Below are 15679 nucleotides of genomic sequence, written 5' to 3' on the forward strand. Positions count from 1 at the left end.
ACAGCGTGAATGACACCAACCCCAGGACAACCCCCCTCTCACTCTAATCATATGATTTCCACATCTGTCATCAACCTGCTAAGGCTCATGCCAGTGTGGACATCTTCTCCAGGCTAGGAGGAGAGGAGATAGGAACCAACCACCCACCTCTTAAGGGGGGGGGTTGTGTTAAAAGGTGTGCATACCCTACACTGGAGAAGAAAGGTTAACCCCATACTGTGGGCGGCAGAACTCCCACCCTTCAGGCTGTGCTGGGCATGCTCCAACTGCTGCCTTAGTATAAAAGGGAGCAGTCCGGCTCATTCTGGGCTAACTGCTAGAGAGGAAGGATCTTCGGCCGAAGCTACAGCTGAAGAGCTGCCACAGCCCTGTCTGCAAGAGCCAGAGACCCTGCAAGCCAGATTGGAGGCTTAGAGCCCAAGGAGCCACAAAGGACCATCCATGATGAGGAGCTCGGAGATCCTGATACCCCATGAACAGCAGCTCTTGGAACTACAGTAGGAAGTGACCCAGGGAGGGTGAGCGAGTGGTATCTCCCACCTAAGAGAGGTCAGCGTGTTTTGATGGGATTCCATGCTGACCAAATGATGGACCACTCATCACTGTTAGGTCCCTGGGTCAGGGCCCAGTGGAGTCGGGCAGGCCCAGGCTCCTCTTCCCAGGCCATCAACCCCCCCTAGTGGTGCTCCCACCTTTCCCTGCCATATTGACTCTAGCCATTAGGCTGTGCTGCCCTGTGTCCGAGGGCAGCAACTGAAGTTATGTTGTGAGGAGAGGGTTCAGCTTGATGCTGAGAACTCCACATAACAGGAAGAAGGTATGAAGATTGGGCTGCAGAGTGAAAAGCTGCAGCACACTTGTGATAAGCAATGGCTTAAAGAATTAGAAAAACCAGATTGCTGTTTTAGGGGAAAACGTATGACCATATAGGAAGTAGTAGATCTGGTTCTGAGGTCACAGAACCAGCAGACTATAACTGACCATGAATATCGCCAGTAAAAAGAGGCTTGCTTACAGGAAGAATGGCTGGCTATGCAGGTAGTTAAAAGCACAGCTCAGGAAAGCAGTGCTGTGGTGAGTATCTAAGTTGAACTCACAGGAGCGAAAGAAGAGAACAAGATCAGCCCTGGTACAAGTTCAGAAACCTTTTCTGGATTCCCCTTTGAAAGTAATATGAATAGCTGGAAAAGAAAGATGAAATCTTTCTTTCCAGAAGGGGATTCTGATTTTGTAAGAAGTTTTCCTAAAGAGGAATAATGGATAGAAGAAAAACCAGAGTCACGTGTGACTTGGGAATTAATGCATAAACAGAAAGGTACCATGGTATGTAAAGTATTACAATCTGAAGAAGCATTAGTTTCACAATTTGGTATAACAATAAAAACAGCAGTAATGTTTAATAATTCAGACACTACTTTAAACAGTATAGAAACAGGTGAAGGTAAAATACAGAAAGGATGGCCACCACCAAGGAAAAAACCTAAAGGAGTATCAGTGGCGACCTTTTCCAATAATGGTCTAAAAGGACAAGGAAACCAGCAAAGCAGGCAAAATAAAGGAGAAAATAAAAATAGAAAATTTGGCCCTTATAAAGAAGGAAAAGTTTGTGATTCTGGAAAAGTTTGGCTTTGGAAAAAGTTATTGCAGTATGAGCCTATAAATCAAATTGAACGGTTGCCTACTGGCAAATTGCTTCAGAAATTAGCTAACCATGAAAGGAGCATATCTATGACTCAGCCATGCTCCAGAGATCAAGTGTAGGGAGGTCAAGCACTTCCTATCTCCCTGATGTCATAGAATCAGAGAAAACCAGAGTTGGAAGGGACCTCAGGAGTGATCATGCTGATCTAGTGGCACTTTTAAAACCAGATGATTGAGGAAGACCCATTGGATATGTAGAATTTAATAGGGGAGCATCCAGATATGTTAATAGAAACAGGTGCCACATTTTTTTAGTTAGTACAAAGAATAGGAATTAATTTGGATCCTCAATGGCAATAAAAAATTATAAGGACTTTATGAAGTAAAAATAGAGTGTTAGGTTCCTGTCCAATATGTTTTGATTAAAAATAAAAAATAGAATATTTAGATCTGATAAATTTCAATAATAATAATAATTAATAGAAAAAGAGAGATGTCTAAATGGTTTCATTCATCACAACTGAAAAGATGGAAGAGGGAACTAAAATAGTAATAAAGATATTTCTCTTATCATATGGACAGAAAAAGGATAAAATAGAAAAAATGCAAAGAGAAGGAATGCAGAATGAGATATGGGATAAGGAGAGGTGGTATTCATCTCCAGATTGGACAGAGCAAGATTTAGATGATTTTTTGGAAAGTCTAACTATAGTGGAACCAATTAATCAGAGTTAGAGAGTAGACCAATCATCCAAACTATAGCACAAGTTACCAATTGGAGGGGCAATCACCTCAAGTAATAATTCCTTTATGGAGAGATCATAAAGGAAGACTGATTGCAAAATTCAGCATAGATAACAGAAAAATCAAACACCTGTGCTATCTAGACACAGGATCTTATACTCAGTGTTAAATAATATACATAATTCGGCAAACTTCCTCCCATATTTCTCCCCAGAAATAGTGACAGGACAAGGGGTATTAGGAATATCAAATGAAATTCTGCAAACATTGCCACTAATGGTTAGATGGGAAATGAGACAGTATATAGTATATGTTTTGGAGTCATGAACCTAGGGGAGAACAGAGTTGGAATAATGGGAATGGATATTCTGACGGTACTGCAATGCTCAATAGACTTAGAAAGAAATGTTTTATAAGTAAGAAAAAGTATGCAAATGGATACATAAGTAAATAGTACATTTTCTTTTCCTAGAGAAGGAAAAGGGAAGAATAGCTAAATGAGATGACATGGAAGCATATTTTGGGGAAGTGCGAGATATGAATGAAGAGGAAATGGGAAATCTGATGAATAATGAAGAGATGAAAGATTTACTAGATCTAGATATGCCAGCAGATGAACTTATAAGACCAGCTGAAGTAGAAATAACAGATAATGAAGACAGTGGAGAATAGAGGAGGAATCTGAAGAGGAAGAAACCTCTCCATTAATTGTATCCCAGATATATTTAGATTGATATGACAGACCATTGGTTCCAATTCGAATTACTGAAGCAGAAACTGAAACACTCTGCTATATGGATACTGGATTGTTTCTTTCATTAAACAATACAGCAATAAATGTAGATAATATATAATATATGTCAGGAGACATGTATATGCTTATAGGAGAACAGATAGACATTCCTTCAAGTATTCCTCTATCCATCAACATAGTTAAAAGGATAGATAATGTAAGATTTGGTTTGGCAAACAAGAGAATTGGCCGTAGAGGACTTATTGAAACAGATGTTATAAAAAGGTTGAATTGAATGATTGATATAACTGCAAAAGGACTATGGAATGCAGGGGAACAGAGCAATACAAGTAAAAAAAATGAATAACTAAGTACCTAGTAAAGTTTAATCAAGTAGTAAATAAGTGTTAAGTTTAGTAATAAATAATAACTATAAGCACAGAATAAGTTTAGTGGCAATAATAATTATAGAAATAAGTTAAGATAACATAGCAAATAAGATGGATAATAAATCAGTAATAGCAATAGGAATAAAATAACTAATAGTAGATTATATAAGTTAAATAAGAGAATAATAATAATAATACTTTTTGTCTTAAATAAATAGGGAAAAGGGGAGAGTAGCAAGTAAGAAAGGCAGAAAAGAAAAGAAAGGAAATAAGAAAGAGCATGGCCAGAAATTTGTTCAGAAATATACCAGGAATTGATAAGTAGGAAATGCTAGACTTAATGAACATGACGTAGGAAGAGTTGGAAAATACGTTAGAGGCTATGGAAGGAAGCTGTGAGGAGAACAGTGGAATAGAGGAAGAAACAGAAGAAGAAGCAATACCCCAAATGATAATCACACAGTTATTTTAGATCAAAATAGAAGGCTGTTAGTTCCAATTATTTTAACACCCCCAAAATAGGAGTAGAAATGTTGTGTTATATCGATATGGGCTCATCCCTGTCAATTTTCATAGAATCATAGAATCATAGAATATCTGAGTTGTAAGGGACCTCAGGAGGTCATCTAGTCCAACCCCCTGCTCAAAGCAGGACCAACTAAATTATCCCAGCCAGGGCTTTGTCAAGCCTGACCTTAAAAACTTATAAGGAAGGAGACACTATCACCTTCCTAGGTAACCCATTCCAGTGCTTCACCACCCTCCTAGTGAAAAAGTTTTTCCTAATATCCAACCTAAACCTCCCCCACTGCAACTTGAGACCATTACTTCTTGTTCTGTCATCTGCTACCACTGAGAACAGTCTAGATCCATCCTCTTTGGAACCCCTTTTCAGGTAGTTGAAAGCAGCTATCAAATCCCCCCTCTTTCTTCTCTTCTGCAGACTAAACAATCCCAGTTCCCTAAGTCTCTCCTCATAAGTCATGTGCTCCAGCCCCCTAATCATTTTTGTTGCCCTCCGCTGGACTCTTTCCAGTTTTTCCACATCCTTCTTGTAGTGTGGGGCCCAAAACTGGACATAATACTCCAGATGAGGCCTCACCAATGTCAAATAGAGGGGAATGATCACATCCCTCAATCTGCTGGCAGTGCCCCTACTTATACAGCCCAAAATGCTGATAGCCTTCTTGCACACAATTTTAAACATCAATATGGAATTTGATTTAATGCCATTTGCTTCACAAGAGTTTTGTGAGTTAAATGGAGTGGGAGGACAATTTCTTATTCCATTAAGTGTGCCAATATTAATTAGCGTAGGCCAAAGACAGGTAAACACTAGATTTTGCCTTGTGCATCAAGGAGTAGTGGCATATGGAATTATAGGCAGTGATATAATAGAAGTACTGAATTGTTTAATTGATGTCAACAGCCGGGTGCTTTGGAGAACAACTTAATGTTATCATCGTAGGATTCCAACAATCTAATAATAGTTAATGTTTAAGAAGAAATATTTTTACAATAATTGTTAATGTTAGGGAAATATTAGAGTAGGTTTAGCTAAGAAAATATAGTTAGTATTAGGGAAAATGTAGATATAATGTAACTGTTAAAATAATAAATAATATATTGTTAATATTAGCATAGGTAAATAAGGCAATTGTTAAAATAAGTATAAAATTATAAATATGTTAAATAATATAAGTTTATGGAAAAAGGAGGATTTTTTTTTAAAGTTTTTATATTGTGATATAAAAGAAAAGGGGTCTTTTGTTACTTCTATTTTCAGATAAAGGAAAGCCAAATGGTAGAAGATGTGGTTCTATTCATCTTGGCTCTTCTGGGTAATTGTGTCCACAGAATTCTGCTATGGTGTTGCAAATTTGGATAAAACACCAACAATACAATGGACAAGTAATATCCCAATAATGAAGCCGTTGTCAATAATATTGAAGAATGTATCTTTACAATTCCAAAAATAGAGAATAAACCAAGGGCAGTAAAAGTAGTAATGGGACCTGTCTGAATCATAGACTTCATTGCACAAAATCTTATGGGTAGAGCACTTAGTACTGATGATGCCCATAAACGTAATCTTTTATCTGATGCTCAAGGAAAATGAAATTTGATGTGGCAATGATCTGGTGAAAGATCACCTCAACCCGCAGAATGTACATGGAAATCTCAGTAAGGGATGGGCACAATGCTTGGTAGAATAGTCAGAGTTGGACTATGACAGTATGCATTAATGGAAGGATTAAAAATAAATGCTTGCTCATCTAATCTTTTAATAAGTTCAGAGAGAATAGTAAATCATCAGCCCCAACACTTCTCCTGGATATAGAAACAATGATACAATGGATTAGACCCAATACAAAGATTACTGCCAACAGTATTCAAGGGTGTGCTTTTACTATTCAAAAAAATAATAAGTGTAGAGCAATAACAGTCATAATGGGGCCCCCTAAAAGCAATAGAGCAAAATCAGAAAGATAGAAAACTTACTACCTATTATGATGCTCATAAATGCTCTATTACATATGCTTCTCAAGGGTGAGGACATTTAATGACCCATCCTGATTACAATACTTCACCAAAACCCTCAAAATGTGATTGGGATGCTACTGGTAATGCAGGAAAATATACTGAAAAATAGTAAGAGCTGGGCAATGGCAATGTGAAGTGATACATGGACCTACAATAATTGCACGTTCATATAGCCTTACGATATACCCAAACTGGAATTCTTCATGTGCTATTGTAGCATAGTTTGTTCCTAAATGCAGTATAAAATGTACAAGAACAATACTTACACAATGGTGTAATCAAACAGAAACTAATTAATTATTTATTAATCAAACAGAAACTAAATTTCAAATAGTTGATCCTTGAGGAGGGACTAATAGAATAGATATTCAATGTAAATTATGAGCTGATGTTATATATAGAAGTCAATTAAAACTAGAAGTGCCTAGGTATGCACATACAATAAAAAATAATGAGGGTAAGGAAGGAAGTGAACAATTTACCTCTCCCAATACAGTTAAAAATCCAAAATGGTGGCCACACTGATTTTCTATTCGAAAACATCAAAGATGAGGGACACAGACTACATTGGCCAATAGCAGATAAGAAACAGGGGTGAAACAGAAGTCAAACGGGGATGATGCAACTCATTCCAAAACACCTGAAGGGAGGGGTCAGGAGGAGGAGCAGCTCAAGTAACAGACAAAGCTGATTGGTTGAACAGTTGCCATCCACGCAGGGAGGTTCCATGCTAATTACTGAACTTGAGACAGCAACCAATGAGAGAAGGCCAGAAACTGAATATAAGGAGACAGCCAGCAAGCTGGGGTGGGTGGGTCGGTGGCTGAGGGGGTGTATGTATGTATGTGAGGGAAAGGAGAAGATACCAGCAGAAGACTGCAGAACTAGAAGATAAATGAGAGAAGAAAAGAGCAGCCACGGTAGCAGCCAGCAGCAGCAGCTATAAGCAGCAGAAAGGCTCATTTTGGCAGAAGGACCATTAAGATGATTCAGAGAGATTCAAGAAGACAGAGTGTAAGTCCAATTTTATGTTCATTTTTGAGGACTATTTGAGTGTGCCTGCAAATAAAGCTGGATACCTGCTTCTGAGTGAGAGCCACCCCATCCCATTCTGTGATCATTTGATCACCGCTCACAGAATGGTAATGTTAAATTGTAACATCTTTTCAATGTATACCCTTGTAATGCTTTCTCGTACATCTGTATAGAAGCTCTGTCTGTTATCAGCACTGTATTAGAACTTCTTATACATATGTGTACAGGTTTTCTATGTACTGTAGGTATTACATTGTAACTGCTATATAGTCTGTATATTCTATGTATTCTATTTTTCTGTGCCACTTTATTGTATGTCTTAATGAAAGACAATTGCGTTCTATGATGTCTTATAGAGTGTAATGTATTCTTCTTGTTTAATTGAATGTATTGTAACTGATTATTTCTTTTAAATAAATAATACTTTGTTTTTGAAAAATTACTGCTTGTATGTCAATCCTTTGAGCAGAGGGCTGTATCAGTGGGTTAGTAGGATTGGTATGCTCTGGGGAGTCCTCTGCAGGTCAGAGGCAAACCCCGTGTAATACCCTGGCAATTGCTCTAGAGCAGGCCATCACTTTATTACCCATTTGGTCAGAATAAATTAACTATCAATTTAGGGTTATAGGCAAGCCAGTATTGGAGTGCCTGGAGTCCAAATTGTGGGGTAACAGTACCTCCTTATGTTTGTTTTAAACCTGCTGTCTATTAACTTCTTTGGGTGATTCCTGGTTCTCGTGTTATGTGAAGGAGTAAATATTAGTTTCTTATTCACTTTCTCCACATCATTCATAATTTTATAGACCTCTATCATATCCCACACCCCTTATGTGTCTGTTTTCTAAGATCAACAGTCTGAGTCTTTTTAATCTTTCCTCCTATGGAAGTTGTTCCATACCCCTAATCATTTTTGTTGCCCATCAATGTATTTTTTCCAGTTTTAATATATCTTTTTTGAGATGGGGTGACCAGAACTGCATACAGCATTCCAGGTGTGAGCGTGCCTTTGATTTATATAGTGGCATTATGATATTTTTTGTTGTGTTAGCTATCTCTTTCCTAATGGTTCCTAATATTCTGTTAATATTTTTGACTGCTGCTGTACATTGAGCAGATGTTTTCAGAGAACTATCCATGATAACTGCAATATCTCTTTCTTGAATGGTAATAGCTAATTTAGATCCCATCATTTTGTATGTATAGTAACGATTATGTTTTCCAATGTGTATTACTTTGTAATTATTAACATTGCATTTCATCTGCCATTTTGTTGCTCAATCATCAAATTTTGTGAGATCGTTTTGTAATTCTTCAGAATTATCTTTGAGCTTAACTAGCTTGAGTAATTTTATATCATCTGCAAACTTTGCCACCTCACTGTTTAGGTTTATCCCCTTTTCCAGATCATTTATGAGTACGCTGAATAGCACTGGTCCCAGCAGAGATCCTTGGGAGACCCCACTATTTACCTTTCTGCATTGTACAAACTCACAGTTTATTCCTACCGTTTGTTCCCTATCTTTTAATCAAATGCTGATCCATGAAAAAAATCTACCCTCTTATCTCATGACTGGTTAATTTTCTTAAAACTCTTTGGTCTGGGACAGTGTCAAAGGCTTTCTGAAAGTCCAAGTACACTATATCTACTATATCACCCTTGTCCACATGCTTATTGACACACTCAAAGAATTCTAATAGGTGAAGCATGCTTTCCCTTTATAAAAGCCATGTTGACTCTTTCCCAACATATCATATTCATCTATGTGTCTGATAATTCTGTTCTTAACTATAATTTCAACCAGTTTGCCTGGTACTGAGGTTAGGCTTACTGGCCTATAATTGCCAGGATCAATTCTTCACACTTTTTAAAAAAATTGGCGTTAAATTAGCTATTTTTCAGTCCTATGGTACAACGTCTGATTTAAGCAATAGGTTACACACTGAAGTTAGTAGTTCTGCAATTTGATATTAGAGTTCCTTCAGAACTCTTGGGTGAATGCCATCTGGAACTAGGGTGACCAGATAGTTGATAAAGTATCCTCTCATCTTTACTAGGATATAGAGTATTATCTTTAAAAACTCCTCCTCTAAGGGATGTCTCTGTCTGAACTGTGTGCTTCTCCACACCTGTCGTCTTTCTCCCAATCTTTAGTTTAAAAATTCCTCTGTTGGGCTGACTTCCAAGCTGTTGCAAGTTATTTCTTGTAGGGAAATGGTGCAGTTCATGCAAGAATGACTAGTAACTGAAATTTCAGCCTGTAAGTCAGGGAGAAAATCAATTGCCTTAAATATCTCAGCAATGGTTGACCATCTACACTATTATGGTCACCACTTTTACAAAATTATGATAAATTCTGTGAGGTATCACTGGAAAAGTCATAATCTGTTGACTGTTACTGTTGTGTTGAAATGTATATATCATCATTGTATAAGAAGTTATGAGATTTTGCTGTGTTTGTTACTGAAACATGTTGTGAGTTTGGGAAATGCCCACAGATTGGCCTTGCAGTAGCAACTAAAGGGTGACCAATACACAGCCAGGTTTTAAGCGACCATCACTGGCCATTCACCAGCAGGGGAGTTGTAAACAAGAGAGTTACAATTCATATGAAAGACCGTTGCTCAAGCAGGTACACCATGGGGCTGCCTAACCCCCATGACAAAACAAGGATCTTTCCAGCAGCTGGAGGAGAGTATAAAATAAGGGGCAATGACATCACCTCTCCTCCCCCACCTACACTGAAGACCACAAGAATATTTGGAAGATAAAGAAACATTTGAGTTGTGGGGGGAGTGATCCTAACTGGAAAAGCTTTCCAGTTAGCACAGACTGCTGTAGGTTTTTGGGTAACAGAAACCTTATTACTTCAAATTTGTCTTAGCTTTATAACATTTAGGAATTAAACTGTGATTTTATCTTTTATTTCCTTTTGTAACCAATTCTGAATGGTTATGGCTATACTATTTATAAGGACGTAAAAACTATCTTTCTGTAGTAAGTACACTTATTTTAATGGTTTATCCAAGCCAGTGTGTTTTTGATTTAAGTTTGGGGACTCTACTCAGGTTAGAGAGGTTGGTGCATATTCATAGCGTTTGATGGTATGCCAAACTAATTAATGAGTTTACTCTGATCAAGGGGTTCTTGATCAATGTAAGATGCATATTTCTGGGGTGTAAGATCAGAAGGGGAAATTGTGGGGGTGTCCCTATACACAGTTCATGAGTGGCTGTGAGAGCTTTCATGTACTTTGCTGGGTGTGCCTCTGGATCCTGATGGCTGAGTGAACAGAACCTGGAGGACTTTGCTGTTCACTAGCATAGCAGTGCAGGAAAGAGCCTGGCCAGGAAAGTGAAGGGGGCACAGTAATTCGATAATCCAGGTTGTATCCCAGGGCATGTCACAAATGGCTTTCCACAAGGGTCCATTTTGGATCCCCTTTTGTTCAACATATACATATCCAAACTTCCTGAAATGCATGCTAAGAAGTATGTGTATGCTGATGACATTTGTACTGCAGATACTATAAATCATTTCCATATTGAAGGGATTTCTGTACTGAAGGAAATCTCAGCCAAGATCACTTTTTGATCACTTACTTCCGCAGTGGAGACTAATTTTTAGTGAAATCAAAACAGTGGCAGCCACTTTCCCTCTAAACAATCTCAATCCATGTGGAAGGATGGTTACTGCCATTCCAACCAGTTGTCACATACTTGGAAGTAAAACTCAGTCATAGTCTGACATACCAGCCTGACCTGGAATACTTGGAAATGAAGATCTTTTCCCATACTGCCTTGATATGAAAACTATCGAAACCTTCAAGGCATCTGACACTTTGGTCCTTTGTACATCTGTACTGGCCCTTGTATTTGCTCCAGATTTGAGAGCACAATTGCCACTCTCATCGACATGGAGCTGAATTTGAGCACTCGTATTAGTAGGGATTGTTTGGTTTGTACACTAACCTCCAGTCTGTGTTTGCTAACGCACATAGTTCCACCAGATCTTCAAGATGCCATTACTTTAAATCTTCCTGGACAGCATGCAGTGTAGACATGATAAATCGATCCCCGACTGCTCTCTCATCAACTGCTGAACTCCAGTTTGGCGAGAGGTGGAAGCAAAGTCAACAGGGGAGCCACGGCACACTGTAATGATGCAAAGTAAGTAAATTTAATTTGATCTAAGATACGTCGACTTCAGCTATGCTATTCTCATAGCTGAAGCTGCAAATCTTAGATTGATTTCCCCCCGCCCCTCCTGCCCCCAGTGTAGTCCAGGCCTAAGACCAGGCTCAACAGAATACTATCTGGCTCATCCAGAGCTGCTGCAACTATGCACTGGATGGGCCTGATTTCCTCTCCACACTGTGACTGTGAGGCAGCATTGCAGACAATAACTCATGTTATTGAGTGCCCATCTTGATCTCTAGAGGCTGGGTTAGAACATATAGATGACCTTTATACAGATTCTATCCTCCCCTTATGGAGTTCTGATAAGAAGAAGAAAACTTGAATAATAGATTTTTAGAAATATGGAATCACATACAAGGCAAGTTAAATTACCACAGTGAAAAGATATGATTTTCAACTATGGAATTAGAGGCAGAACTTCAGTGAATTGTATAATATCCTATTTTTTAGATTACCGCTAATCAATAGAGTTTTAATAGAAATATTTAATTAATATCCATTTATATGACAGCTCTTATAGCTCCTGTCCACCTTTATCTCCCTCATTAATTGGTATATTACAATTATATATTCTTGTGGTCAATATCCAGTTATGGGTGGTTCATCCTGTCAAATATTGTACTACATTTTAATGTGCAGGGCATGGTGACTGGAGAAAAGTAAGTCTCAGTTGTAGCAGGTCAGCCAACCATTTTAACTTGCCAGCATATATATGGGATGCCTTATGAGGGAAATAACATTCTCTGTATGTTGTTTTACATGTCTTGCTATGTCACAGTCAATATAACACAATGAAAAAATAATATTTTTGGTTTATTTGAATAAAAACATTTTAATCGGCTCCAGGAATCTGAACTGAACCACATGAAATTTTAATATCTACCAAAAATTGTTTTTTTACTCTTTTATCAAACAGAATGAGTGAAAAAGTTACACAATTGCACCCGGCTCTTGTCTCATCACTATATTCAGTGAGAGGTCCTGCTTGGAAATGAATAGCAGTAGGTGTTCTGCTGTAATGCCCATTAAGCTTTATGCCGTCTTTCTTTCATTAAGATCTGCAAAAAAAAAAAAAAAATACAATTAGTCTGATTTACTTTAGTCTTCTGGCTTTTTCATTATTCATATTTTTCCTTTGTGTATTAATGTTCAGAAAAAGATATGTTCTCTTTGAACAAACACTGAGTAGGTGTGCAGAATGTAATAACTGAAAGAATCTCTCCGTAAGTCATAGTCACATTCAGACAAATAGTATATTAAAGATGAAGCAGATAACCTGGAAAATTTGAGCAATTAGAGTTAATGGAATTTTTTAGGTGAGCTAAGAATTGTAGATATAAAAAACTGGAATGAGGATTAAAGCCTATCTTTCTATATCTCCATCATATCTACCAGTGTATTTTTACCTCTACATAGATATGTATGACTTTGTACAGTTAAATTTGTTAAACTACTTGTATGCAGTGTTGTTGTAGCCATGTTGGTCCCAGGATATTAGCAAGACAAGATAGGTGAGGTACTATCTTTTATTGGACCTACTCAAAAGCTTCTCTCACCAACAGAAGTTGATCCAGTAAAAGATATTACCTTATCCATCTTATCTCTTTAAACAGCTTATGGCTAGAATAGTGTTTCTGTCATGGATCACATGATTTTTTTGTCTTTAAATAATGATCCCGGCCTTTAACATTTTGCAACGTTCATGTGGAACCAGTTGTATAAGTGGATATGATGACAAACAGTTGAACAAATTTGACAGAGCATTTAGAACTGGTAACTTGTCACATTCAGTCCTGGACTGCATGAAAAGTTAGTGGGAAGCCTGCAACAGAACTCCAGTGGCACAAAGGACTAAGCCAGTGGAGTCTCAATGAGGACTTTTATTAAAAAATCATGAGGTTTCAGACTCCCCATAGAGGTAAAAAGACATATTTTTTTAAATGTGTGGAGACAGACTGGATATACCACTCAACTCTAGTAGAGCAATGCCGGTGTTTAAAAATATCATAATTCATTCTTGTTATCTGAAAGAAAAATCAAAAAATGTTATCAACATTCTTATATTTATTTATCATCAGAAAATGTTACATTTATATGGCACCTTTGATCCCGAAGGCTACCAGTACAGTCTGGTACTGATGTTTTAACTCATTAACTCATAACTCATTAACTAATTTTATATTTAAAAGAGTTTGCCTGAGTAAGGATTGAGTAAAATCCAAAACAGGATTTCAGGATTTTGCCCTATCTATGTATATCATCACTAAAATGCAGCTACAGATGGAGTGTAACCGCTAGGAACAGTGAAAAACCACCACACAGCAGGCTATGCAACAGTAGAGGGAAGGAAACTGTTGACCAAGCACACTGGTACAAACACCTTTTTTAACAAAATGTCTATGGGGATTTTAGAGCTAAGTTATGTTATTTCAGTACAACCTGTGATGGGGATGGGGGTCATTGCCCCAGGACGAAGCTTCATGAGGGAGTGTACCATTGGAGATACACCTGAACCAAAACGCCAAACCTAAACACCCTTTAGTTTGGGGGAGATTTGGATTCAGAACTGCTTTAACAAGTTACTAATGCTCAGCTTTGATCTTATATCTCAGGCATTGTCTACACCTAAAACTGAGGTAGGCCTAGCTATGTTGCTCAGGGCTGTGAAAAATTAGATTGACCAGACCCTCACACTGTCAGGGTTGCCAGTGTTGGTTGGACATATTCCTGGAGGTTTCATCACACGACATAATCTTTAATTAAAAATTAATCTTTAATTCCTGGAGACTCCGGGACCATCCTGGAGGGATGGCAACCCTACCCACTGTAGACCAAGCTACAGCTGCATAACTGCAGCTGTGCTTATGTAACTCTTGTAGTGCAGACATACCCCACAGAATGCACCTTAGATATTAACCAAGACTACTACTATACATCCCAGAGTGGCTCTTTGCTGTTTTTAGAATACTTGTAGCTGTCTCACAAACTCACTAATATCCTCTTTTGTCATATAATTCATGTATATTTTATCTTTTATATAAATTAATCTATACTTTTTTTAGGGTGACCAGATGTCTCGATTTTATAGGGACAGTCCCGATATTTGGGGCTTTTTCTTATATAGGTTCCTATTACGACCACCTCCTGTACCAATTTTTCACACTTGCTGTCTGGTCACCCTAACATTTTTCTTCTAATTTCCAAATCTTTAATTTTTGCTATTTTATTTCAAGTTTTGATCATATGAATAATTTATTTTGATTAACATACCCTCTTTATTCATTTATATAATTCTTTTGCCTCTTCTGCTTGAATACAGACTTTGCCTCATAATACAAATTGTAGTAATATTAACCCCTTATTCTCTTTAATTACTACCTCACCCATTTTTTTTCCATATTAGGTTTTCATGGCAGTAATTGATTTCATTATGCTTTTCTCAGCTCAGATTATAATATTGCTCAATATGGTGTTATCAATCCAACATATCTGCAAGCATACATTTATTAAGGACCCAATTGTGCCATTCTTACATTGAATACATATATAGCCCATTGATTTCAATGGGACTATTCATGCAGTAAGGTACTATTTACCATAAGGAATGCATAACTAGGCTCTTCCAGTTTTGCCAGCCATGTAAGCATTCTAAAATCATGAGTCAGGTCCTCATGAGATTGGCTTTAAAATGATATTTAAAAAGATAATAAATCTGGGTTCTTTTGATTTGCCTTCTAGTTTTTGGTCCCTTATGGGTCACGTTTAGAGCTTTTTTTCTGCAACCAGGAGTGCCAGAAATGGCCTTTATTTAAAAAAATTAAAAGCTATTTTGTATAATCACGAGTTCAGGGGCTGCTGGGGTTTAAATATATATGTGATAAAAGTACATTTTATCACAAGGGACATGATACATATATATATCATGTCCCTTGTGATAAAATGAGGCAAGTTGGCAACGCTGTCTGTATCTTCATAATTTGTCTCTCAAATGTTCAGTGGTTTCCTGACTTACTAGTCATTGTAACTGATTTATTCCTAGAGATTATGGGCCAAATTCTGTCCTCGGGTATGCCCATCCAGTCTTACTGATTTTAGTGGTATTTTACAGGTGAATACATATGGTGGACTTTAGCCTCATGTCCATCATAATCCTTTTACCACTCACTGTCCTGCAAACAAGACCAGTATTACACACATTTATGTGATGTCAAAAGTGTTGTTTTTTTAAATAACAGACTCATTTTGCCTTCTAGTTTCTTGAGCCTGTAGAGTGCACTTTCGTCACATATTCAAGTGTTTCTCCATAATCCTGAGGCTACAAACTGGTTGGTTATGTTTTTTATTGTACTTCGTTTTTGTCTTTTATTGAAGGCTCACAGTCTTGATTAATCACATG

At 37.5% G+C, this 15679-nt stretch overlaps 1 long non-coding RNA gene across 1 annotated transcript in view; it reads right to left on the reverse strand.

Moving 5' to 3' along the window:
• Positions 1-12158: 12158 nt before the first annotated feature.
• Positions 12159-15679, reverse strand: part of LOC127047040 (uncharacterized) — a 210858-nt gene continuing 207337 nt past the window's right edge. The window contains exon 3 of the long non-coding RNA XR_007773281.1: positions 12159-12341. This is a non-coding gene — a long non-coding RNA (uncharacterized LOC127047040). The remainder of the gene's footprint in view (positions 12342-15679) is intronic.

Source organism: Gopherus flavomarginatus, chromosome 3 (genome assembly GCF_025201925.1).
Source record: "Gopherus flavomarginatus isolate rGopFla2 chromosome 3, rGopFla2.mat.asm, whole genome shotgun sequence".
Taxonomy (NCBI): domain Eukaryota; kingdom Metazoa; phylum Chordata; order Testudines; family Testudinidae; genus Gopherus; species Gopherus flavomarginatus.